Here is a 25,381-nt window from a genome sequence, read left to right as displayed (position 1 = left end):
CAGGATTTTAAGTACTTAGGGTCAACGGTCCAGAGCAACGAAGAGTGTTCAAAGGAGGTGAAGAGGCGGGTACAGGCAGGTTGGAATGGGTGGAGAAAAGTGTCAGGTGTGTTGTGCGATAAAAGAGTATCAGCGAGAATGAAAGGAAAGGTGTACAGGACAGTGGTGAGACCAGCAATGCTCTACGGCTTAGAGACAGTGGCGCTGAAGAAAAGACAGGAGGCAGAGTTGGAGGTAGCAGAGCTGAAGATGTTGAGGTTCTCCTTGGCAGTGACAATGACGGATAGGATCAAGAATGAGTTCATCAGAGGAACAACCCACGTTAGATGTTTTGGAGATAAAGTCAGAGAGGCCAGATTGAGGTGGTTTGGACATGTTCAGAAGAGAGATGGTGAATATATCGGTAGAAGGATGCTGAGGTTGGAACTGCCAGGCAGGAGGTCTAGAGGAAGACCAAAGAGAAGATTTATGGATGCAGTGAGAGAGGACATGAAGTTAGTTGGTGTGAGAGAAGAGGATGCAGAGGATAGGGTTAGATGGAGGCAAATGATTCGCTGTGGCGACCCCTGAAAGGGAACAGCCGAAAGACAAAGAAGAAGAATGTTTTGAAAGTCTTTTTTTTTTTTTCACTAGAGGATCGTAACTCAAAAACATTTTAGATGCGTTTTTGTTAGAGTTTGAAGCTTTTGTTAGTTTTTGAAGCATCTGTAGTAGAATTACACACTGTCTGATTGCTGGCCTTCAATGCACTATTGGATTTTGTAACAAGGTGGGGTTTGTCTAAGGGTTTGTCTGTTTGGTACATACTGTAGGTTTCGTTTCACAGAGTGCACACAATGATGTGTTTTTTCTTTACATAAACTTGTACATGTAAGACTACAACAAAAATGACTTCATTTGAAGGTAAGTGTATATTCTCAATTGTAATAAAAAAAACAATGTATATAGATAATGAGCTGAAGATTATGGCTATTATAAAATGTCACGTTTTTTGTTATAATTTTTTTAAATTTACTTAGTCCAGTAGTTCAGGACTATTTACTTGTCATAACGATATTAAAGTAATTAATTATTAAAACTTGTAAAACATCTTGTAGGTTCATATATAAAATGTTGACAAAAATACATTTTGTAAAGCAACATGGCAATATCGGTCTTAAACATCATAGAAAATTGTTGTCAAATGTGATATTATATTGTAAATTGTAAATCATATTACTTTTAAAAACTCCTATTTATTTCGATTTCTGCATTAACCTTCATTACATGTAATAAAGGCTTTTGTGGTTTTCTGTACCTTTTTTAAAGAGTTTCAGTCACATTGTTATGGGAAATGCTAATGTGTTTTGGCCACACTGACAGTAAAACTGTCATTGGTTTGACCTTGAAAGTACATAAAACATTCTTTCTTACATTGCAATCCGTAGAGATGAGACACACATACCACACGCCATGTAAATTAGAAAGACTTTAATAAAAGTGGCTTATTCATGTAGGAAAGATATAAAACAAATGTGAATGTGGGTGATCAATGTCCCCTACAGTAAAACAATCCAAAGTAAAAGCATGGCTCTTATCATTTCTTTATTACAGACACCTACAAAATGTCTTCTCAAATCCAGGCATGGTAACAAACTGTGATTGTGTGTCACCCACTTGTATGACCTTTATACTCAGTTTGGTGTTTTAGAAATGTCTAAATGTTTAGTATGAAGGTATCTCCAGTAAGTCCTATTGCCAGAGCAGCCCAACCTACAGTTTAACTAAAGCAAAGCAGAGGTTATTTAAACAGACATTCCTATAATATTCTACAACAAATCTATTTCTGTAAAAGTTGTAAAAGAAATTGTTATTATATTATTGGTTATTTTTTTCCACTCTATAACTGTCACAAGGAATAAGACTCAACAGAAATGTACATCAACTGGAGCTTATCTAAACAAGGGCTAATCTAAACAAACAAGGGCTAAACTAAACTAAACAAGGGCTAAACTTAACAGACTAGAAAAAAACAAAGCAAACAGCATGACGCAGAGCCATAAAATCTTCATCACCACTTAACTAAACAGGGTCTTAGTAACCTAAACTAGCATGCTCTTGAAAACACAGAACTAAACATGATAGGAACTAAACATAACAAGAGCGAAACCAATCAAGGAACTAAACATAACAAGAGCTAAACATAACCAAGAACTAAACATGATGAGGAGCTGCACAGACAGCACTTTAACCAAACAGATGCAAGACCAAGGGTCAACTTAACACAGGACTATTTATAATGAAACTTAATGAGATACCTCGGTTCAGGTGAGCGCTTCCACCACCTGACCGAGGTGCATTCTGGGAATTAGAGTTCAAAAACACAAACCTACAGAAAACACAAAAAGAAGTCTCTGGGCGCAGAGGCGCCCTCTAGGGGTTATCTCTGAAAATAACATTTTTGACATTATTTTTTTTCCTGATCATGTGAGGTTTCACAGGTGAATTTCATAAATTTTATTCATTATATTTTGTTAACATTACACTAAGTCTGATTTACAAACACAGTAGCAGAACTAGCCACAGTCCTTTTAAGGGCTTTGTCGGACCTGCTTCTCTTTTTATCCCGGAAAACCCATAAGCTTTTTATTATTATTATTATTATTTTTTTTTTTTTTATATTTGTTTTGTTCTTTTTTGTCTGAGAAGTGAACTTTTACATAATATTTAATCTTTTCTGGCCTACAGATATTTTTTCTTAAGATTTCATTTATTCCTTTATTTATTTAGTTTTACTGAAATACTAATGTTTGAAAATCAAAAATGTCTTTGTACTGATATCCATGCCTGCGCCCAACACAGAGAGATATTGCAATTGCATGAAATGCAGTTGCATGCCTATATATATATTAGCTATAAAAAGTATTTAATCCAAATGAAATCATTCTGATTTGACATGTCAACTTAAATGCTTATACGGCGACTGATCAATAAGCAGTGTGTTTACATACGCAAATCATTTATCAGAAGGTTAGTATTTTTTTCAATGTGAAAAGTTGGTTTTATCTGACAAATAAAACAGAGGAAGACGTATTGTTCTCCAACATTAAAGTTAGGTTGTTTTTTCTTACTTATTCTTTCAGAATAAATCCCACCTTCTGCATTATGACTGGTTATAAGACTTTAGTCTCATCCATAATTGCTTAGATGCTTTACTCTGTATGAAATTACAAGCGAATCAGTGCTCCTTCCTCAGCCAGAGACATATCCAGGACATATTCGATCGAATTCCAGGACCCTCCTTTCAAGACTTTTCCTAGTTGTGTGAGCTTAATCACCCTGCATGCTTACATTTTCAAAATCGCACCAGTAAAAGCCAGTATAAAACTATTTTGCTCTTATTTACGTGAAATTTCTGACAGCTGCGCGGCGGAAGTGTACTGTTACCTAAGCACTGTAATTAGTGTATAAATACAATGAAATATGGTGTGCAATGTGACATATAATTTAAGCTGATGTAATTAAAGTATAATTTAAGCAAATGATTCCTCATGCTCCCAGAAACACTTGTGTGGCCGTGTCGTCAAAGAACTCTATAGATTTGATTCAGTACATTCAGATGTCAGCTGACTCCATTTTATTACCACATAACGTTGCTGTGCTCGTCCCTTCTTACCCTGATATGCCCATTGCTCCGGAAAAGGGTCAATCTCAATTAATCAGACTGCATGACCTTTTTCATTGCTCCAGTCTTTATGCCCCCTAGGAAACATTTTATATGATCAATATAACTAACAAGAGTTTTTTTTTTTAATTGCCACACAGCTGTTTAGTTTCAATCCAATGAGTTATTGTCGCAGTGAGCTTGTGGAAACTCTCTTATTTTACTATTAAACACTATTAAACAAAGCACTTTGTCTCCGATGAAGTTAAGGGTTCAGCACTAAATTCTATAAATTTCAAATCTCCTAAGTTGTTTTCTAAACCAGACTTTATCCTTTTTATTATTTCAGTTTAAAATTACATTTAAATGAATGAAATGCACATTTCTCCTGTCCAGGTGATCTGTCTGAGCTGAGGATTGTTTTGCTGGGATATAGAAATGCTGGAAAGAGGTCATCAGGAAACACAATTCTGGGGGAACAAATGTTTCACACTGAGAGAAATGTTCAGTGTGTGAAGGGACATAAAGAAGTAGCAGGGAGACAGGTTACTGTAGTAAGTTCTCCAAGCTGGGTGAGGAACAAACCTGTAGAGGAAACCACTGAGCTATTTAAACAGGAATTTGTGCTCAGTGTAAGTCTGTGTCCTCCAGGACCTCATGCTTTACTTCTCATAATACCAACAGCAGTTTCCTTCACAGAGAACCACAGAAGTATATTAGAAGGATATTTAGAGCTTATCGGTGAAAACATCTGGAACCACTTAATAGTTCTATTTACAACTGGCGACTGGCTGGGAGAAAAAACCATAGAGCAGCACATTGAGTATGAAGGTGAGGCCCTCCAGTGGCTGATTGAGAAATGTGGTGACAGGTATCATGTTATCAACAATACAGATAGGCGTGATAAAGACCAAGTTGCCGAGCTACTGGAGAAGATCGAGGAGATGGTGGTAGAAAACAAGAACCTTTATTTTGAAATGGATAGAAAAATTTTACAACTAGTGGAGGAGAGGAAAAAAGCTGAGAAAAGAGCAGCTGAAAGAATGATGGTGATTCCTGTGTTCTTTGGTTTTTGTGTATTATGGAGGTGATGCTACATAACTGTTGTTTTAAATATGAAGTAATCATAATATCTTCGTCTTGTTGATTTTCAATTACAGGTCAGACAAATAGATACTCTGAGCTGAGGTTAATGCTATTGGGATACACAGATTCTGGGAAAAGTTCAACAGGAAACATCATCACTGGGAAAGAAGTGTTTGAGTCAAAGAGAAACGCTGAGTGTGTAAAGGGACAGGGAGAGCTAGCAGGGAGGAAGATCACTGTGGTTGAAACTCCAGGATGGCACAAGTACAAGCGTGTAGAAGAGAGCCCTGCTTTACTTAAACAGGAGATAGTGCTCAGTGTGTCTCATTGTCCTCCAGGTCCACATGCTGTACTGCTGACTGTACGCCTCGATAGCCCGTTTAAAGAATATGACAGAAAAGTAATAATGGGGTATATGGCACTTCTTGGTGACAAAGTCTGGAACAATGCTATTGTACTGTTCACTTATGGGAATTTTCTTGGAGATGTAAAAATAGAGGAGCATATCGAGTGTGAAGGCGAGGCTCTGCAGTGGCTGGTTGAGAAATGTGGAAACAGATACCACGTTCTGAGCAATAGAAACAAGGATAATAACTCAGAGGTTAAAGACCTGTTGGAGAAGATAGAGGAGCTGGTAGAAGTAAACAATGGCTGCCATTTTGAAATCGACACTAAGATTCTAGAGGAGGTTGAAGAGAGGAGGAGCAAAGCAAACAAGAGGGCAAAAGAGAGAACAATGAAAGTGCAAAAACTCAGAGAGGACATCAGATCACAAATGGGTGAGTGGTATGGGAAACAATCATAACAAATAATGGTTGAATAAATGTTAAATACAGATCTGGCCTTTAAAAATGCACGTTTTCGGAAAAGGGATCCCACGACTTGCCGTGGTTGCGCGCGGGAAGCTGTGAAAATGCCCTTCAATACCTGTAGGGGGCAGTCGTTTACAGTCTAAAGTACAGTGGAACCTTGGATTACGAGCTTAATTCGTTCCAGAAGTAGACTCGTATTCCAAAACACTCGTAAACCAAATTTAATTTTCCCATAGGAAATAATGGAAACTTAAATTATTCGTTCTACAGCCCAAAAAAATAAATACATACATATAATTAATACAAAATATAAAGTAAAAATAAAACAAATTAACCGGTACTTTACATTAAAAAAATGTAAAATTAAACCCCGACAGATAAGGGTTTTCGTTTGTGCATGCAGAGTGTATGTGTGTAAAATGTGCGTGCACACACACACACATTAACAGATAGACCGTTTTTAAAACCATTTAAAAATTAGCAAGGAACATTCCTAGTCACACTCACGTGAGCGCATACTAACAGGATCACTGCTGTAAGTAAAACAACAACAAAAAAACAAATTAAACAGCTCCTCACCTTTGAAAACAATCGCGACAGAGAGAAGTTTGTGTGTTTATTTGGCAACCTGAGAGGAGGGGGGGCCGGAGGGGGGCTCGCTCACGTTTACGGCCCCCTTCTCTCAGGTTGCCAAACAAACACACAAACTCTCTGCCTTACACAGACACAAACACGCGCACGCAAAAACACTGCAGGCACTAAGACCCAGCAGGGGAGACGATAGGTCTCGGCTTTACAGCTCCCCTTCTCTCAGGTTGCCAAATAAACACACAAACTCTTCTCTGTTGCGACTGTTTTCAAAGATGAGGAGCTGTTTAATTTTTGTTGTTGTTGTTGTTTTACTTTACAGTAGTAATCCCGTTAGTATGCACTCACGCGAGTGTGACTAGCGATGTTCCTTGCTAATTTTTAAACGGTTTTAAAAACGGTCTCTCCGTTAATGTGTGTGTGTGTGTGTGTGTGTGTGTGCGCGCGCACGCACATCTCACACACACACACACACACACACATACACAGCGCGTGTGTGTATTCACCCAGCAGGAGAGACGATTACCTACAATTCTGCTGCAAGAGAGAGAAAAACCGTTGGCTCACTTGTGATGAGGTAACGCTCGTTGTTAAAACAAGAAGCGCATGCGTGAAACATGATACTTGGTGCTCATTAACTAAGACAATGCTCGTTTTTCAAGTAAAAAATTATTAAAAATTGTTGCTCGTCTTGCAAAACACTCGTAAACCACGTTACTCGTAATCCGAGGTTCCACTGTATTGTGTGTCTACTGAAGCCGAAAAATGTTATGTCTCTTAGGCGCCCATTGACGGCAAGCGACAGAGCTCATAAACGTGTCAAGCTCAAACTGTTATATATTAATTCTTCATTTTTATTCAGAATTATTATTATTATTAGTAGTAGTTCTCCGAATTTATTATTATTATTATTGTAACGCACCCACGCGAGTGTGCAAAAGGACTACAAAGATGTATGATGTTAGCCTATAACAGTATTGTTTTATAGTTTTTATGCGGTTTAAACATAGACGGGCAGTGGTGGCTCAGTGGTAGATGATTCACCCGCCATGCGGGAGGCCCGTGTTCGATTCCCAGCCAGTTCTCAAAATGCCGGTGTTATGCGCTAAAATGATAGCACGATATTGCCATTACATTATTAAGTTATGCTTCAGTACTAAATGCATGTTTGCAATTGAGAATTTTTTTTTTAAGCTATGAAACACATTAGCACTCACCTCACAGTTGCTATAATTTAATGATAATCATAAGCAAAAAGTGTAAAACAAAGGATTCACATTTATTACATTTTCACCTAGAGCGGGATTCGAACCAGGTTCTGGACGATTTTATACTATTATTTAAGCAACGCCACACCACGTGGAAAGCGGCAAAAATGCTTCAATTTCATTGGCTATCACTGAGTGTCAGCTATTCACTACTGCCCCCCCGGGGAACACAGAATCCCCGGGCTTTGACTGCGCTTTCTCCATTCATTATTACAGGGGCGAACTGAGACCAAAAAGTGTCCCTGGACTTCCTGGCCCACAGCAGCCCACACCATAATACATTGGCTCATTAATGTGGAGATACATTTTTAACACCAGTTACTAGTATAAAAATATAACACAATACAGAAATCAATGCTATTTAAACATATTATTTGAAGTATCACTGAACATATATTGGGTCATATTAGTAAAACAAAGAAACGAAAAAAAGAACATCAAGACAAGCATATAAACCTATAAAGACAATATTTTAAAAGGAATGGCAATAAAACTGAACAGGTAAGCTAAAATAAAATCAGTAGCAGCAGTAGCTCACGCTATTAAACTAGTTACTTATTTTAATTATTATTGTAGTCAAAATTAATATGAAATAATGCTGAGAAACATTATTTCAATTAATATTGACCACCATAATAATAACTAGCACAAGTTAGTGCTGCTACTAATTTTATTCTGTTTGATTGCCATTCTTTTTACTTGGCTCTGGTAGATCAGGGGAGACGTGTTGGTCATCATCAGCATGTATTATGAAGTGGGATGTGGTGGGCTGCTGGATCCAGCCTCACTGTCCCTGACCTGTTATAGGCAGAATCTGTTCATTTGAAGCATTTCACAGCATTTACCTCTAAAGCTTTTTCTTATTTTCGTGTAACCTTTTCTTCTTCCTGCTTTTCATTCATGAAAATTATTATTAAATTGCTCAGAAAATTCGCTGCATCGAGAAAGGATCAATATCTAAAAAGATATTGTTTAAGATACCCACGTGTGTGGACAAAGAATACAAAAGTGTATAATCTTTAATAAAGTTAGCCTAATACAATATTGTTTCCAATGCTGAAGCAAACATGATTTAGTTTTAGTCTATTCATTGAATACAACGCGACAGCGCGCTCCGAGGTGAAGCGCACCCACAGTTACTGTAATCCCCCATCTCACCTTTACAACAGGTGTGAAGTCATCAAACCGGTTTCGCTGCTGGGGGAATTCGCAGAATTGGGGTTTTAAAACAAATTAACAAGACAGAGCAGACGTCAGACAGGGGGTTTGGTTGGTTAGAAGTGGCGCTTGGGGGGGGGGGGGGGGGCTTGGGGGGTTAGGCGGGAGGGCTGTCTCGCCCGCGGAGCAATTCAGTGTAGAACCGCCACTGCCTATTTTCCACCACATCACGTACTTCCCTGATCTCTATCTCCGCGCTTTGCTTTTATAATGTGGAGCAAGCCCGAGATCATATTAATGTAGCATTCATCATTTAAAGTTATTACATATCAGTGTATAGTTAGTGTGATTTGAAAAGTGCTATAACTCCACCTGCCACAGTTTCAGCCCAGTGGAACAATCTGACTACATGTGAAGTGCCATGAAAAATATTTGCCCCTTCCTATTTTTTTTTCTTTTCATATTTGTCACACTTGTATAGGTGGAATTTCACCTAAACACTTTAGGTGAGAACGTATAGGTTAATATGTATAGGTGAGAACAGCTGATTCACACTTGGGGAGAGTGAATAATTTGCATTTGAATGTTGTCTGGCATTGTAAGTACACGCAGTGACACTAAAAGAACAATAGGATTAATAGGAATAGGAGGCACTAAAGAGGAGGATTTTAATTTAGACTATAAAAAAAATTAACCTACATTTTTTTTTAGGCGTGCCAGCTGCCACTTTTTAGTTAGAAGTTTTCAATAGAAATCTTATAATGCCCACATGACATGCTGGTACAGAGCTGGACATAGCTCATCCATGCCAATGTTCCCGGGTTTGCACCCTGCGCTATAAAATACGAATACGACGGCCATCCGCGGACAGCAGCTCCTGCCTCCGTCCGCTTGCGCTGGCTCTTCTTTAAAGTCCCTGGGGCGCGTTCCATTTGCCCCGTTTGCATGCCGCACTTCCGCGTTGTTGTGCGCGTGTCTCACTCACACCGCGTAGTAAAATCCACTGTAAACCAACAAACCCCGAGTATTTTATAGCGCGGATTGGAAGCCCGGGATCATAAGCAAGGAGAGCTCTTCTTTACCATTCGTGCCTAATTTTGCAGCCCTGCTTCTTCGCATAACTGAAGGAGAGGCCGCCTAACTAGTGAGCGAGGAGCGATATTGATTTGGGCGCACGCCGTGACAGGCTGAAAAAAAACTATTGTCCTCAAAAATGTAACAGATGAGGACTCTGATTAATGTGCAAAAACTATATAATAAAACTATATAAGACTACATGCCTTTATAAGACTCAACTTTTATTTAAGCGCACTCACAATAACGAAAAAACGTGATTTTATAAATGTTTGAAAGCAAATAAGCTGCGCTGTTCTGTATTGTTTTTGGTGAACTTGAGCGCGTCAGAAAATAAACGCAAATTATTTTTTTTAAATGGTCAGAGTCAGTCTGCTTGCTGTTTTCCCAACGCGTTCATAATCATTAGTCTACTTCTGCCGGTGCGCTCTGGAAAACTCCATGCATGTGACTGAGCGCTAATTAAAACTATGGAGTAAATTAAAGAGGAGAATCACGATGCCGAATTAAAGTCCTGAGCCCAAACCTCATTTAAATTAAATTAACAAATATTATAAGTAAAAAACAATAGCCCACGTTTAGAAACCGTTTATAAATTCTTTCGACATGAGTTGGCCCTGTGTTATGCACAGAGCGCCGGGAGATTTCCTGAAGCTCCGAAATCACTGGGGCATTTTTTCTAAATAGATGCTATCTTTAATAACTAATGGAGGTTTTAAGCTGTATACACACGCATTTTTAAGGGGTTTAAAACGAATTAATAAGTCCGAGTAGACCTACATGAAAGGTGAGAAGTGAGTAACTGCGCGCGCTGTCGCGGTGTATATACTGTACAACACGCGTTTATCAACCTTTTGATGAAAACGCTGCCTTTTGTAAAGTGAAAGTACTTTACAAAAGACGAACAGCTTTATTTCAGTCATGAATTCACATCACATTCCAGCTATAAAATTAAGAAACTTATTAAGAATTTTAAAGCACAAATTTGGGCATCTTATTTCATCATTATGAAAATAATATGAAGCACATATACACACATTCATCATGAAAGATCTGTTGTAAAGCAAAATAAAATTCATGTTTGCTTCAGCATTGGGAACAATATTGTTTTAGACTACAGTATGTATCTATTGGTATTCACAAGGGCTTTATGTTGTGAAGAGGACTGCATGGAAGTGAAGGTGTTTTGCTTAAATGCTAGTCCCAATAGAAGTGAAGAATGAGAAGAGTGTTCTCATACAAAGCAGTATATACTGTAGATAGGCACAGGGTTCAAAAGAGGATTTTGTATTATTGTATTTGTAATAAGCCCTCTCTCAAAAGTGAGGATTGTGCTCCTGGGCTGGAGGAATGCTGGGAAAAGTTCAGCAGGAAACACCATCCTGAAAGTTTGACTTAAAGAGAACTAAACAGTGTGGTGTCCCAGATGTCCATATGTTCTCCAGGAACTCATGCTGTACTGTTGGTCATGTGTTTGGACTTTAGATTTATTATTTTATCATACTGTAGTAACAGTATTATACATTAGAATTGAGACCAACAACAACAACTTTAAAGGCGAGACCGGAATGCCGCCCCTTAAACTCCGCGAGAGGACAGCGTGGGAAAGAGCTACTCGAGCTTGCGCGTACCTTCACTCCCGCGTAGAGCCCGCCTTCTCATCCCCGCCACAGAAAATGAGCTACCATGGTGTTTTCATCATATTACTGTAAAGAAAATGAAAACATATCTTTTCTGTACTTCAACGGATTGTGAAATAACCTGTAGAGTATTAGGAGTTCTTACAACTGCATAGAGCTCTGTTACGACAGAAGGTTCGAACAGACAGATTACACCATCAGTAACTGGTAAAAGATGACGAAGGTTAGAGAGGGAAATTATAGTTTTATCCAGAAGAGTGCTCCACCTAATTTTTAGTTTTCACAACAGTGTTCAGGCCACATCACCATTTTCACACATACTGTATAACTCTGAGTCGTCTTAAATTGGTAGTGATTCCTAAAGGACAAGCAAGAATCTTAAAGTACAACAGTTAAGTCCAAAGAACTATACAGCCATCATACTCTGTTACTTTATTGCTATGGTTGTTGCATTCTACTTGTCTATTCTATGCCTAGTTTGTGGATTTTTTTTTAATTTTTTTTATTGTATTTTATTTTATGTACTACTTCATTGCGTGTACTGTATATTCTTTTACTGTCCTTTTGAAGCTGTCTCTGGCACAATCATTTCCTCTGGGATTTATCTTATTTTACAGTAACTTTTATTTTGTCTTATCCTTTATCTTATAAAACATCTCACATGTTAAATGTTGTACCGGAATGCTGTTTAAACCAGGATGAATATGAAAATGTTTTTATTATTATATTTATTTGCTTGTTTACAGGGTGGTTAATTTATTATTTTTAATCCTGTATGTCTATATGACTTATGTTTATATCCTAAAATATTACAGATAAGTGAATTTGAAGATTGGTGGGAGAGGGATGATAGAGGGGAGTAGTTTTGTGCTCTGTTCAAACCTGCAGCATTGAAGGCACTTTCTTTTACAAGGTGCGGTCATAAAATAGTTATTATTGCTAAGAAAAATAGTGTAATCAAAACAAACTTTGGGCGTAAGTTTAGTCCTTCTCTACATATTCTCGACCTAAGGCGACACACATCTTCAAACAATGGATGCTGGTGGAGACCATCTTTGAAAAAGCCTTCTTTTTGGTTCGTAAGGAAAAGCTCCACCTTTGTAATCACCTTACTTCTGATGGAAGATGCAATCATTAACAAAGTGCAATAGTTACCATGTCTTCCAGATGGCCTGTTAAGGTATAGAATTCAGAAACTTAAACTAAAGTGGAAAGACTTTGTACCATGGTTATGGATATGTTTTAATAAAACCACTCAAACACATGGATTGTAGGTACACATTACTTATTGTTCCCAGTATCCACTACATTACCATTACTAAATATAAAAGACATTGACAGTAAAGGTTTATGTGTGATTTATGCCCTGCAGGTGAGATACATCTCTCTGAAGTGAGGATTGTGCTCTTGGGCAGCATGAATGCTGGGAAAAGTTCAGCAGGAAACACCATCCTGGGCAGAAAGGAGTTTGACTTAAAGAGAACTGCACAGTGTGTTATGAGACAAGGAGACGTAGCAGGAAGGAAGATCACTGTAGTTGAAGCTCCAGGCTGGAGGAGAAATAAATCTATAAGGAACTCCACTGAGGAACTTAAACAGGAGATTATTCTCAGTGTTTCCAGGTGTTCTCCAGGTCCACACGCTGTCCTCCTGGTCCTGCGTTTAGATGTCAAATCATGGAACAGTGAGCAAAATGTTTTAGAGGGATATCTGGAGCTTCTTACTGAAAGAGTCTGGAGTCACACTATAGTTCTGTTCACCTTCGGGGACGCTCTGGGAGACACAACCATAGAGCAGTATATTAAGACAGAAGAGTATCTCCAGGGTCTGGTTAAGAAATGTGAAAACAGATATCATGTTTTTACAAGTAAGAAGAGGGATGATGTCTCTCAGGTCACAGAGCTGCTAGAGAAGATAAAGAAGATGGTGGCAGGAAATAGAGGCTGTCATTTTTTGGAAATGGACAAAAAGATAAAAGAGGAAAGAAAGACAGAAGATGAAAAAAAATCAAAAGAGCAGGTGATGGTGTCAAGGAGGAGAAAAGACATTATATCACACAAACGTGAGACACATTTTGTATTCATATGTTGTGCTTGTGTGTGTATGTACCCCCCTAATTTCATAGCTTGCAGATCCACCTTTATTAACAATAACTTACTAAAGTAATAATTTCCTGAATTACTTCATCTGTCTCTCACATCATCTTGATGTCCATTCTTTTTTCTTCTTCAACATTGTTTCAGTTCATTGAGGTTTTTGGGCATTCACTTATGCACAGCTCTGTTAATGTTCCGCCAGTCGATTGGGTTGAGATCTGGACTGGCCCAATTTCAACCAAGATTGACAGTGGGTGTGCGGTCTTTCTGGATGTGAGGTGTTTCTAAAGCCAGACAACTCAACTTCTGTCTCATTCGTTCCCAAGATATTGTTCCAGAAGCCTTGTGGGTTTTTTTAGATGGAGTTTTGCACTCCTCTTCTTTTTAGATAGGAGAGTCTTTCTCTTGGCAACCCTTCTAAGCAAATTGTCTTCTTCAAATTGTGCTGTTATGGACTTTTACATTTAACATGCACAGTGAGAGTTGTAGGGTCCGCGATCTAGCTTTTGTCCAGCTTTGCATGGCATATTGATGTGCAGCAACAATCTCTAAGACTATTGTTTATGACCTTCTCACTTGGCATTGTGTTTACACACAGCTGAATGCTCCAGACTAGCAAACTGCCCAAACTTCTGTTTTAAAAAAGGTCTGCACACCTGCTGATGAGTATCTAATCAAGGTCTGATATTAGCAGCAGCTACCTGATTAAATCCTTTTAAATCCTGTGGACGCAGTAAGGAGGTACTTACTATTGCCCATGTTTTTTTCCCGTTTTTTTTCTAATGGTAAAAAAAAAGTTAGATGTTGTTTATTCGAGGTTGTTTTTGCCCAATACTAGAAGCTATAATCAGATGATTTTTATTTGGTTTTTACACACACAAATCAATCCCCACCTTGGTGTCTGTGTGTATGGAGTTTGCATGTTTTCACAATTGCTTGGTGGGTTTCCCCTGGGTACTCCAGTTTTCTCCCACCGTACAAAGACATGCAGATTAGGCTAACTGTCGTTCCCAAATTGTCCGTAGTGTGTGTATGAATGTGTGTCAATGTCTGCGAATTGGAACCCTGTCCAAGATGTACCAAACCTCATGCCCTAAGCCTTCTGGGATAGGCTCCAGGAACCCGTACACCGGATAAAGTTGTATTGATAATGATGACCTTAGCCAGTGGAACTAAGATTCTTCTGTGCACATTTAGAGTACCATAAATCCTAAGTAGCACTTATAAAGTGGGTAAAGTACAGGTGAAACTCTAAAAATTTGAATATTGTGCAAAAGTAATGCAATTACTATAGTATTGTGCATTTATTAGTGGTGCTTGCAAAGCATCGCTACTATTCTCTTGCGAACTTATTATTAGTGGTGCTTGCAAAGCATCACTATTGTTATCTTGCAAAATTCTTCCGTACAAAAGTTTGGCGCGTAACTAGTCCCGCACCGTTTGTCATAGACCCATGAGTGAGGTGTCAAATCGTGCGGCTTATACGGGAATGGGGTGCTATGACTTTTATAAGGGGTGGGCGGTTAATTGCCCCCGCAGGGGGCAATTAACCACCCCGAAAAGTCCCATAGACTTAACATTGAGGCCAACTTTGACAGATTGTAGCGCAGAGAGTGAAATTTGTAGAGACGTGAAATTTTCAACATTTGAAGAGGATTGCAGCCTGTGTCAGATGATACCCCGCACAGGGGAATAAGTTCGACCCCCGGGGCAAGAGAGGTCCCCAAAGTTGCCCCATAGAATTTGAATGGGGATTTTGGCGACTTTGCCCATTGACTTATAATGGGAATTTTAAAAAATTACTAGTGCCGCACCGTTCGCCGTAGACCCATGAATGAGGTGTCAACCCGTGCGGCTTATTCGGGAGTAGGTTCCTTTGACTGTTTGAAGGGGTGGGTGGTTAATTGCCCCCGCAGGGGGCAATTAACCACCCACAGACTTAACACTGACAACAACTTTGACTGAGTCCCGCACCGTTCGTCGTAGACCCACGAATGAGGTGTCAAACCGTGCGGCTTATTCGGGAGTAGGCTGCTTTGACTGTTTGAAGGGGTGGGTGGTTAATTGCCCCCGCAGGGGGCAATTAACCACCCACAGACTTAACATTGAGACCAACTTTGACTGAGTCCCATGAGTGAGGTGTCAAACCGTGCGGCCCATCTTCGGGAACGGGGTGCTGTGACTTTTCTAAGGGGTGGGTGGTTAATTGCCCCCGCAGGGGGCAATTAACCACACACACTTAACATTGATTTAACTGTGAAACCGACTGTCGTAGAGACACTCTTTTGCATATATCATCATGCTCATAAGCCACGCCCCCTAGCACCCTCATTAGCATGCTGATTTCATCAGCACATCGCTAGCATGATGCTAACGCTATTAGCATGTCGCTAGCATTATGCTAACTTTTCGCTAATAACATGTATAGAATGTTCCTAGCATCATGCTAGTGTAATTAGCATGATGTTTAGCTGATTAGCATGGTGCTAGCTTGATGCTAGCTATATTAGCATGTTGCTATCAAGATCCCATTGTCGTAGAGATATGGACGGCCAGAGTTTCGCCACGGCAAGCACCACTCACATTTTCTTCAGGAAATGTACCTCTCTAGTTTTAGTAATGCAACTTAAAAGGTGAAACTAATACATGAGATTGACTCATTACATGCAAAGCTAGATGGTTCAAGTCATTATTTGTCATAATTGAGATGATTATGGCCTACAGCTCATGAAAACAGCAAAAATCAGGAAATTACTGTAGAATATTGTAAAAAGGTTCAATATTCTAGGCTCAAAGTGTCCAGCACAATCATGGGAATGACTGCTGACCAGACAGTTGTGCAGAAAACCATCATTGACATCCTCCATAAGGAGGGAAAGCCTCAAAAGGTAATTGCAAAAGAAGTTGGATGTTTCTATTAATGTACTGTATCAAAGCACATTAATAGAAGGTTATGTGAAGAAAAAAGTGCACAAGTAGCAGGGATGACTACAGTCTGGAGGGGATTCCTAGGAAAAGACCATTTAAGGAGTGTACTAAGGCTGGAGTCAGTGCATCAAGAGCCACCACACACAGACGGATCCCGGACATGGGCTTCAAATGTCGTATTCCTCTTGTCAAGCCGCTCCAGAAATAATAAACAAGGTCAGAAGCATCTTACCTGGGCTAAAGAAAAAAAGAAGTGGTCTGTTGCTCAGTGGTCCAAAGTCCTCTTTTCTGATGAGAGCAATTCTTGCATCTCATTTGGAAACAAAGGACCCAGAGTCTGGAGTAAGAATGAAGAGGCACTCACTGCAAGATGCTTGTCCAGTGTGAAGTTTTCATAGTCTGTGTTGATTTGGAGAGCCATGTCATCTGCTGGTGTTGGTCCACTGTGCTTCATTAAGTCCAGGGTCAACGCAGCCGTCTACCAAGAGATTTTGGAGCACTTCATGCTCCCTTCCGCAGATGAGCTTGATGGGGCACCTGCCCACACTGCCAAAAGCACCAAAACCAGGTGAGATAATCATGGGATTACTGCTTGATTAGCCAGCAAACTCGCCTGACCTGAACCCCATAGAGAATCTATGAAGCATTGCCAAGAGAAAGATGAGAGACATGAGACCGAACAATGCAGAAGAGCTGAAGGCCACTATTGAAGCATCCTGGTCTTCCATAACACCTCAACAGTGCAACAGGCTGATAGCTTTCATGCCACGCCGCATTGAGGCAGTAATTGCCGCAAAAGGGGCCCAAACCAAGTACTGAATACATATGCATACTTATACTTTTCAGAGGTCCGATATGTTCTATGTACAATCCTTGTTTTATTGATTGCATGTAACATTCTAATTTTCTAAGATTGTGGATTTGGGGTTTTCATGAGCTGTATGCCATAATCATCTCAATTATGACAAATATCGACTTGAATAACGACCATATACTGTAGCTTTGCATGTAATGAGTCTATCTCATATATTAGTTTCACCTTTTAAGTTGCATTACTGAAATAAATGAACTTTTGCAAAATATTCAAAAAAAATTGGTACAAGTTTCACCTGTATATATTCAACATGACAACCATTTCAATTAGACATATTTTCAATTCAACTATGGACATGGAATGTAGATGTGCCATTAATATTAACTCAGTAAGCTGTAAGCACAGGTGAGCCACCTGCTAGCCATAACTGCCAGATGAACCTCCACCAGTGACACCGTGTCGACTGCTGGGTTGTCAGCTAGGAGTCACATTTCGTAGATGTTTCGCTCTTTTAAATCCCAAAACATCTTGGGTGGTGGATTCAGGTCTTTGGTTGCCATCTTGTGACCCCAAGGGACTTTACACACACTGCAGGGTGGATGGGTACTAGTTCTGGGGGAACCGTTTGGATGCAGGTTAACAAATTGTTTCTCACCAAGCTGTTACACAAGAAACATCTCATGATGAGTAGGAGCAAAGAGCTCTCTCAACACCTTTACAGCACAATTTAAGCACAGTAGCTATTGCACTTTGTTACAGAACTTGATTATAGATGACATTTTTGCACAATCTATATGGTCAGTAAGTAAACCTACCAAAACTCATGGATTTGAGTTCCCACCACTATGCAGTACTGAAGACATTGACAGGAAGGGTTTATGTTGTTTTTGTCCTGCAGGTGAGATACATCTCTCTGAAGTCAGGATTGTGCTCTTGGGCAGCATGAATGCTGGGAAAAGTTCATCAGTAAACAGCATCCTGGGCGGAGGGAAGTTTGACTTAAAGAGAACTGCACAGTGTGTTATGAGACAAGGAGACGTAGCAGGAAGGAAGATCACTGTGGTTGAAGCTCCTGGATGGCAGAGAAATAAATCTATAAGGAACTCTACTGAGGAATTTAAACAGGAGATTATTCTCAGTGTGTCCAGGTGTCCTCCAGGTCCACACGCTGTTCTCCTTGTCCTGCGTTTAGATGTCAAATCATGGAACAGTGAGCAAAATGTATTAGAGGGATATCTGGAGCTTCTTACTGAAAGAGTCTGGATTCATACGATAGTTCTCTTCACCTTCGGGGACGCTCTGGTAGACATGACCATAGAGCAGTACATTAAGAGAGAAAAGTATCTTCAGTGTCTGGTTGAGAAATGTGGACAGATATCATGTTTTTACCAATAAGAAAAGGCATGATGACTCTCAGGTCACAGAGCTGCTGCAGAAGATAGAGAAGATGGTGGCAGGAAACGGAGGCTGTCATTTGGAAATGGACAAAAAGATAATAAAAGATGTGGAGAAGAGAAGGAAACAAGTGGAAAACAGATCAAATGAGACGGTGACGGAGACAAAAAGGAGAGAAGGCCTTAGATTAGATGCACGTAAGTTATAATCTAAATCTTTATATATAATCTAAATTGGTGTATATATGTTTTAAATTATTAAGCCACAACTACTGTATGATTATGTAATATATAGCACCTCGCTGAATAGCTAGCTAAATAACTGGCAATTCTTCAGCATTACTACACTACAACTCAATACACCACAAATTCATCACATGTATTTAGGCATTTTGCAGACGCACCTATCCAGAGCAACTGACATTTTTATCTCAGTATATAGCAGTTGAGGGTTAAGGGCCTTGCTCAGGACCCAACAGGGTCGTGGGGTTTGAACCGTAGTCCAACATATTTGCTTCATCAAATTTGAGCATTTGGCAGATGCCCTTATCCAGAGCGACTTACATTATCTTATTATACATCTGAGCAGTTAAGGGCAGTTACTCAAGGGTTAAAGGCAAACAGTGGCAACTTGGTGGTTGTGAGGTTTAAACCTGCGACCTTGCGAACTACAGTATAGTCCAATGCCTTAACCATTGCACCCCAGCTGAGCGCTCTCATATAGTGAAATGAGACTTGTGATGATTAACATAAAATAATTAATTAACATTCAATGGTAAGACAGACAATCTCTTTTGAGTAGTTCGGCATACAGCAGATAATGGAAAAACTATTTTCAGTTGCAATAGAGTTTTTTCCCTTTTTTAAACAATTTCTATTTTCACAAATTTAGCTTCCACTGGCTGGGATCATAACCTCAGTTGAACCACCAACCGATCCAGTGCAAACATTTTTGGTCATGCATTTTCCTATAAACCACAAATTTGAATACATATTTACATACGTATCAAATTCAAATTTTATTTGTCACATACACAGTCATACACAGTACGAAATGTAGTGAAATGCTTACACGACCGCCAGTGACCTTAAAAAGAGAATTAAAGCTTATAATAAGGAATAAATATGAATAAAAGAAATACGATATAAAAATTAAATAAAAATTAGTAAAATTGAACTAGGAAAAATAGAACTAAAAATAGAAATATGCTGTACGAAAATAGAAATATACTGTACAAATAGAAATATACTGTACAAGAACATTTAAGAAATTGTAAATTTTTGATATTTTTGGGAGAAAGATGGTGTGCAAATATGCCTAGAAAAAAAGTGTCTTGGTGTGCAATGGTTCAGAATGTAAACGTAAACATGTAGTGTAGATGTAAAGGTAGATGTGCGTGGAATTGTCCATAGTGTCCATGTATGTATAAAGATTGATTGTATATAAAATGTATATGATGTATATAAAATAATACTACAAACAATACATTTCTAACAATGTAATATGAATATTGTGTGTCTGAAATAATAGGTTTTACAGGTTCATTTAATGTATCAAACAAATGGATTATTTTTAATTAATTCATTGAATCCAGACGCAGTCGATGCTATTTATATGCTGTTTACATTTTGCTTCATGGTTACAATCATATGCTTAATGTCTGAATTGCAGGTGCTGAATTTGTGGATAAACACCGAGCAGCGCTCATTCAGAGATTTAATTCAGTAATGGAGGTTGCAGACTGTTTAAAGGGCAAGAAGATGATTACTAATGAAATGTACAGCAAGATTCGAGCAATGTCAACACATCAAGAGAAAATGAGAGAACTGTATGCATGTCTCGACTCAACGGGAAGAGTTGCGAAACAAGAACTTTATAACATCCTTAAAAAGAACCACTCTGGGTTATTTAAGGATTTGGAATCTGATTCGGAAGTCGATAGCACACAGTAACATGCACACACTTCTCAAAACATTAATGTTTCTTATGTTTCTAACAAAGATATAGAGACATTATCCATATGTTTCTTAAGTTGCATTTGTTTACACCAGTGGTTCTCAAACATTTTCTGTCATTCCCCACTTAAGGGGGTGGGCGAATTTTCAAGCCCCACTTGTCTACAAAATGATAACGAAAACGGCCAAGTTTACTGTTTATTGAAATATCAATTTCTAAACCAATAAGATCAAATAACACCAAGTTCAAAACAGATAAAATACATGTGCAGATGTTATAACAGGCTTACTTCGTCACTTATCTAGAGCTTTCTTTCAAAGAAGTTGAGTGGCTTATTAACGTGACTGGGGTGTGTTGTCTCTAAGTGTCTTCCTAATTTGTTGGGTCTCATGCTGTCTGCTGCCAGCGGTTTAAGACACAAAACACACACGGGTCTCTCCTCTGCCCCCACCATCCCCACCATGAATCCAAGTGCAACATAGGCCTCATCATGTTTTTCTTTCGGCTAAATTACCTGCTTTTTTAAGGTCCATGTAACAAATGTATCCATTGACGTTATTATCTTTACTAGTACGCTACTGACCTGGTGTTATGCTCTAAAATGCCCCCCCGTCCCCCATTAAACTTTTTCAAATAATATATTAGAACATTAATTCATAGGTTTGTGGTGTACAAATTACAAATTATAACAAACGAATTTAATTATAAAATAAGCAATATAAAAAAAAATTGTATAGGGGGAAAAATATATAAATTATATATTTTTTTCATATACAACATGTATATTTTTATATTGCTTATTTTATAATAAAAATCGTTTCCTGTAATTTTTCACCCACAAACAATATTTATTTAGTGTTATTTGTGATAAGTAATTTGTTATTTGTACATTGACAAACCCCTGCAAAATAAATGTGCCATAAAATAATCATTTTTGGGGATTTGTATTAATCGTCTCGACGGCTGTCACGTGCCTAGGGTTAATAATATATTTGATAATAATAAGCCTTTGAATGCATGTCCTAATATAATATTTGATAGAGATTACGTGTGTGTTGGGGGGCATTTTAGCTTATAACACCTGTTTGTGTCCGCGGTAAAGTTAGTTTGATATTTGCATCTCCGAATTCAATAGCTGCGTAAATAAACTCGTGAATAAGATACCCAGATATATTTCCTCTCTACAGTGTGTTTAACCTACATCCGCCTTAAATTATACATGTTTAAAAGCATAAACACCATTAATCTCTACGGCGCAACGATGGATTTAGGGATCATCGCAAAATGCCGCACAACAACAAAAAGCGTAGAACGATATTGATCTTCCCTTCTGTTCAGCGCCTGAAGGATCAAAAAGTAACTTTGTTGCCACACTGAAAACTAGAAAAGCCAGACTAGTACTGCCTGATAAAATATTAATGTTTAACAAAAATACAGAAACATCAGCATACACATTGAAATAAATGAAATTACATATATAATACCGAATGTTTCCTTATATTTTGTTCCTCTGGAATTACCGTGCCACTAATTCCCTCCCGTTCACTGCGCCCCACCTGTCATGTCTGTATTCCCAACTAGTGGGGCGCGCCCCACACTTTGAGAACCACTGGTTTACACACACATTAGTTGAAGGGAAAAGACTGATTTCGTAACAGAAATAGTAGTACAAATTAGGGTGTCGCCCTCTGGTGGTCTAATGACAAGCAAGTACTTTATACTGTATATTTTTCCTTAATGTGCCACATTATACTTTGTTCACTGCCAAATGAGCCTGACAAAAAGAAAACTACTTAGTGACTAAAACCATCACAACTTTTCTTTTTCTAAGCATGTTTCTAAATATTTATCTAAACATTATTATTATTATTATTATTATTATTATTATTATAACAGCTCCTAATTTATTTAATGATGTACACGTATAGCATTAAATAATTTACTTATTATTGTATCATTAAACATTATAATGCAACCTTTGTCATTAGGAAGGTTTATGAAGTATGTTTGTTGCTCTATTTTCTCCGTAGTGGAATAAAAGCTTAGCTTTCACAGATTGCAGTTTTGAAAAACAGATTGTAAGTTTATTTGCTGAGGCAAACACGATCCTGTATTAGATTCCTTAAATTTATACCCACTTTCTTTTATGTTGTTTGTTTTGTTTTATAGCCTTTAGCAGTACTTATACTGTATAATTGCAAATGCATACATTTTGATTCCTTGCCTTGGATAAATGTTATGTGTGTTTGACTAAAGCTTTATACTTCAACAACTATTCTTTTACACTGGTAATAAAGCAAATTATTTAAATCATGAGACAAAGCTCTTATGGAGTTATTTGTTTTACTGTTGATATGGTTGTGCTATAGTGACTTTGAACTAACTAGATTATTTATTTAAAAAAATTTGTTATAATTCAATATAAAGATTTTAGTGCAGTGTGTTAATCCTGTAGCATTATAGTCTTTGATGCACACTGCTTAAACAATATTAAGACAGAATGAGCACAATAATGTTTTGATGATTTTTTTTTCTGTAGTCCAAAAAAAAAAAACGATGACAACAGAAAATGCCTCATTTTATAGTAAAGTTAATTTTTAAAAAGGATATGATGTTCTTTTTGTTTGTGAGTTGAGTGAGCTCCGTGTGTTGTTATTATTTCAGGTTTTCCTGTTTTTATTTTATTTTTATTATTATTACAATATTGTTTCTATTTATTATATTTTTTTAATGTGAAATGTGTTTTATTTATATAGAATTTAGTGTCTGGTTCGGATTTAAAGTTTTATGTTTATGTATTTTATGTTGATGAAAACACACAAACATTAAATCTGACTGTACACTATCACACAAAGACTATTGTATATTTTATACTGTTTTACATATTTACTTCTCAAAAACATCTTTTAAATATAGAAAGTGGACTACATAGACATTAAGCCTATACGACAGCACGTCTCCACCAAGAGAATGAACCAAATTCATGCTTGACAAACTTATTTTTCCACCACAGAAGGTTCATGTAAGAATAATTAATACAAAATGCCCTGAAATGCACTAAAGCCTATATTCAGCATATATATTTTTGGTTTTACATGTGTGCGTCACATAAAAACAAAAGGTTATTGAAATAAATGGTATATACAAAATATATATTTTAAAAAATGTATCAAACTGAATAAAAAAAGCGAATGGTTGCAGTTAGTAATAGACTGGATTATAACACAAATGGTTTTACAAGTGTAACCTACATAAATAAATAATATGTTCACTCACTCACTCATCTTCTATACCACTTTAGCCTGCATTCAGGGTCACAGGGACCTGGAGCCTATTCCAGGAGGCTTAGGCATGAGGCAGGGTACACCCTGGACAGGGTGCCAATCCGTCACAGGGCACACACACACAACGGGCAATTTGGGAATGCCAATTCGCCTAACTTGCATATCTTTGGACTGCGGGAGGAAACCAGAGTAGCCGGAGGAAACCCACCAAGCACAGGGAGAACATGCAAACTCCATGCGCACAGAAACGGGAATCGAGTCTGGCCGGAATCGAACTCGGAACTCGGACCCTGGAGAAGAATTGAGTGCACTTCTCAATTCTTCTTCAGGGTCCGGGTTCGATTCCGGCCAGACTCGATTCCCGTTTCTGTGTGCATGGAGTTTGCAGAGACTCATCAGATTGGTTTTACACGTGTAACTTCTATAGCAAAAAATGTTATGTAATTTTATTTAATATTTTTATTCTTAGGTACTCATAATAGACTGTTTCAACGTGCAATCGGCTTCATACATAACTTTATAATTGAAATGTTAAATTAAAAAAAATTCCTGACTCTTATTTAACAAATTAGCTGTGTTTTATTGGCACAACAAGTGTCAATGTGTAATAATTTATATGAAAATGTATGTTAAAATAATAATAAATTAATGAAACAACCAAATTATCCAAACTACTGTATAGCCTCACACTGCAATTTGTTTAATATGCTGCGAGGTATTCTTCTGTAACTCTGGTTGAATCTTATTCTGTTATCTTGGTCAAGCATTTTTTAAAACAGTCCCATAGTGACTAATTCACTATAAAGTACATTTATTGAGCCTTTATTTAATCAATGTCCTTTTTAAATTTTTATTTCATATGTTGGATTTCTCTAGACATCAATAGCGATAATAACAACTGATTACAAACTAACAAATTTTTATATCAAAGATAACTTGAGTAAATACAAATTGCACTTTTTTAAATGATGATTTCATTAATTAAGATAGAGTTCTAACACTAAATATGTTTATATGTTCATGTTCTACTTATTTAGAACATGAATTTATGAACATACTTAGTGTTAGAATGATGTAACTCAGAGAGTCGCAGCAACAGTCTGATACCTGAGGAAAGTTATTCAAATGACAGCAGCAGGGTGGAAACACTATCAGACGAGGACAATTCTATCCATCTGGATGTGTTTCCCTTCATATAATGAACATATTTAAAAGGATAAAACTGGACTAATTTACTTGTGGTGTGAAAACAAATCAGTAGCAATAGTCTGATTGGTGTGGAAACCTCTTTACTTAGAGAATATAAGAAAAACAGTACAGTATCGGACAGTATCTAAATAAAAAAAAACATATGTGCCATAATAGAGACTCATCAGATACAGTTCCTACAATAATCATCATCATCATCATCATCATAATAATAATAATAATAAAAATAATAATAATGCGAGATAGTTTGCATTTAATGCCATGATATTACAGTAACTCACTAGGTTATAAAATCACATCTATCTGAAAAAACCCAAACTCATTTATAATAATAATAATAATAATAATAATAAAAGAAAAAAAATAAGTATAATAACCCATGGGTTGTGTGTAGAATTAATAATAAATTCAACGCATGTTATGATGAGTT

General features: G+C 37.7%; 1 pseudogene; it reads left to right on the top strand.

Annotated features, from left to right (window-relative positions):
- Window positions 1-4,026: 4,026 nt before the first annotated feature.
- Window positions 4,027-20,509, top strand: LOC128511929 (GTPase IMAP family member 8-like; annotated as a pseudogene).
- Window positions 20,510-25,381: the final 4,872 nt, after the last annotated feature.

This window comes from Clarias gariepinus, chromosome 24 (assembly GCF_024256425.1).
Source record: "Clarias gariepinus isolate MV-2021 ecotype Netherlands chromosome 24, CGAR_prim_01v2, whole genome shotgun sequence".
In the NCBI taxonomy this organism is placed as follows: Eukaryota; Metazoa; Chordata; class Actinopteri; order Siluriformes; family Clariidae; genus Clarias; species Clarias gariepinus.
Note: the sequence above shows the minus strand (reverse complement) of the source record. Positions and strands in the feature narration are given on the sequence as shown.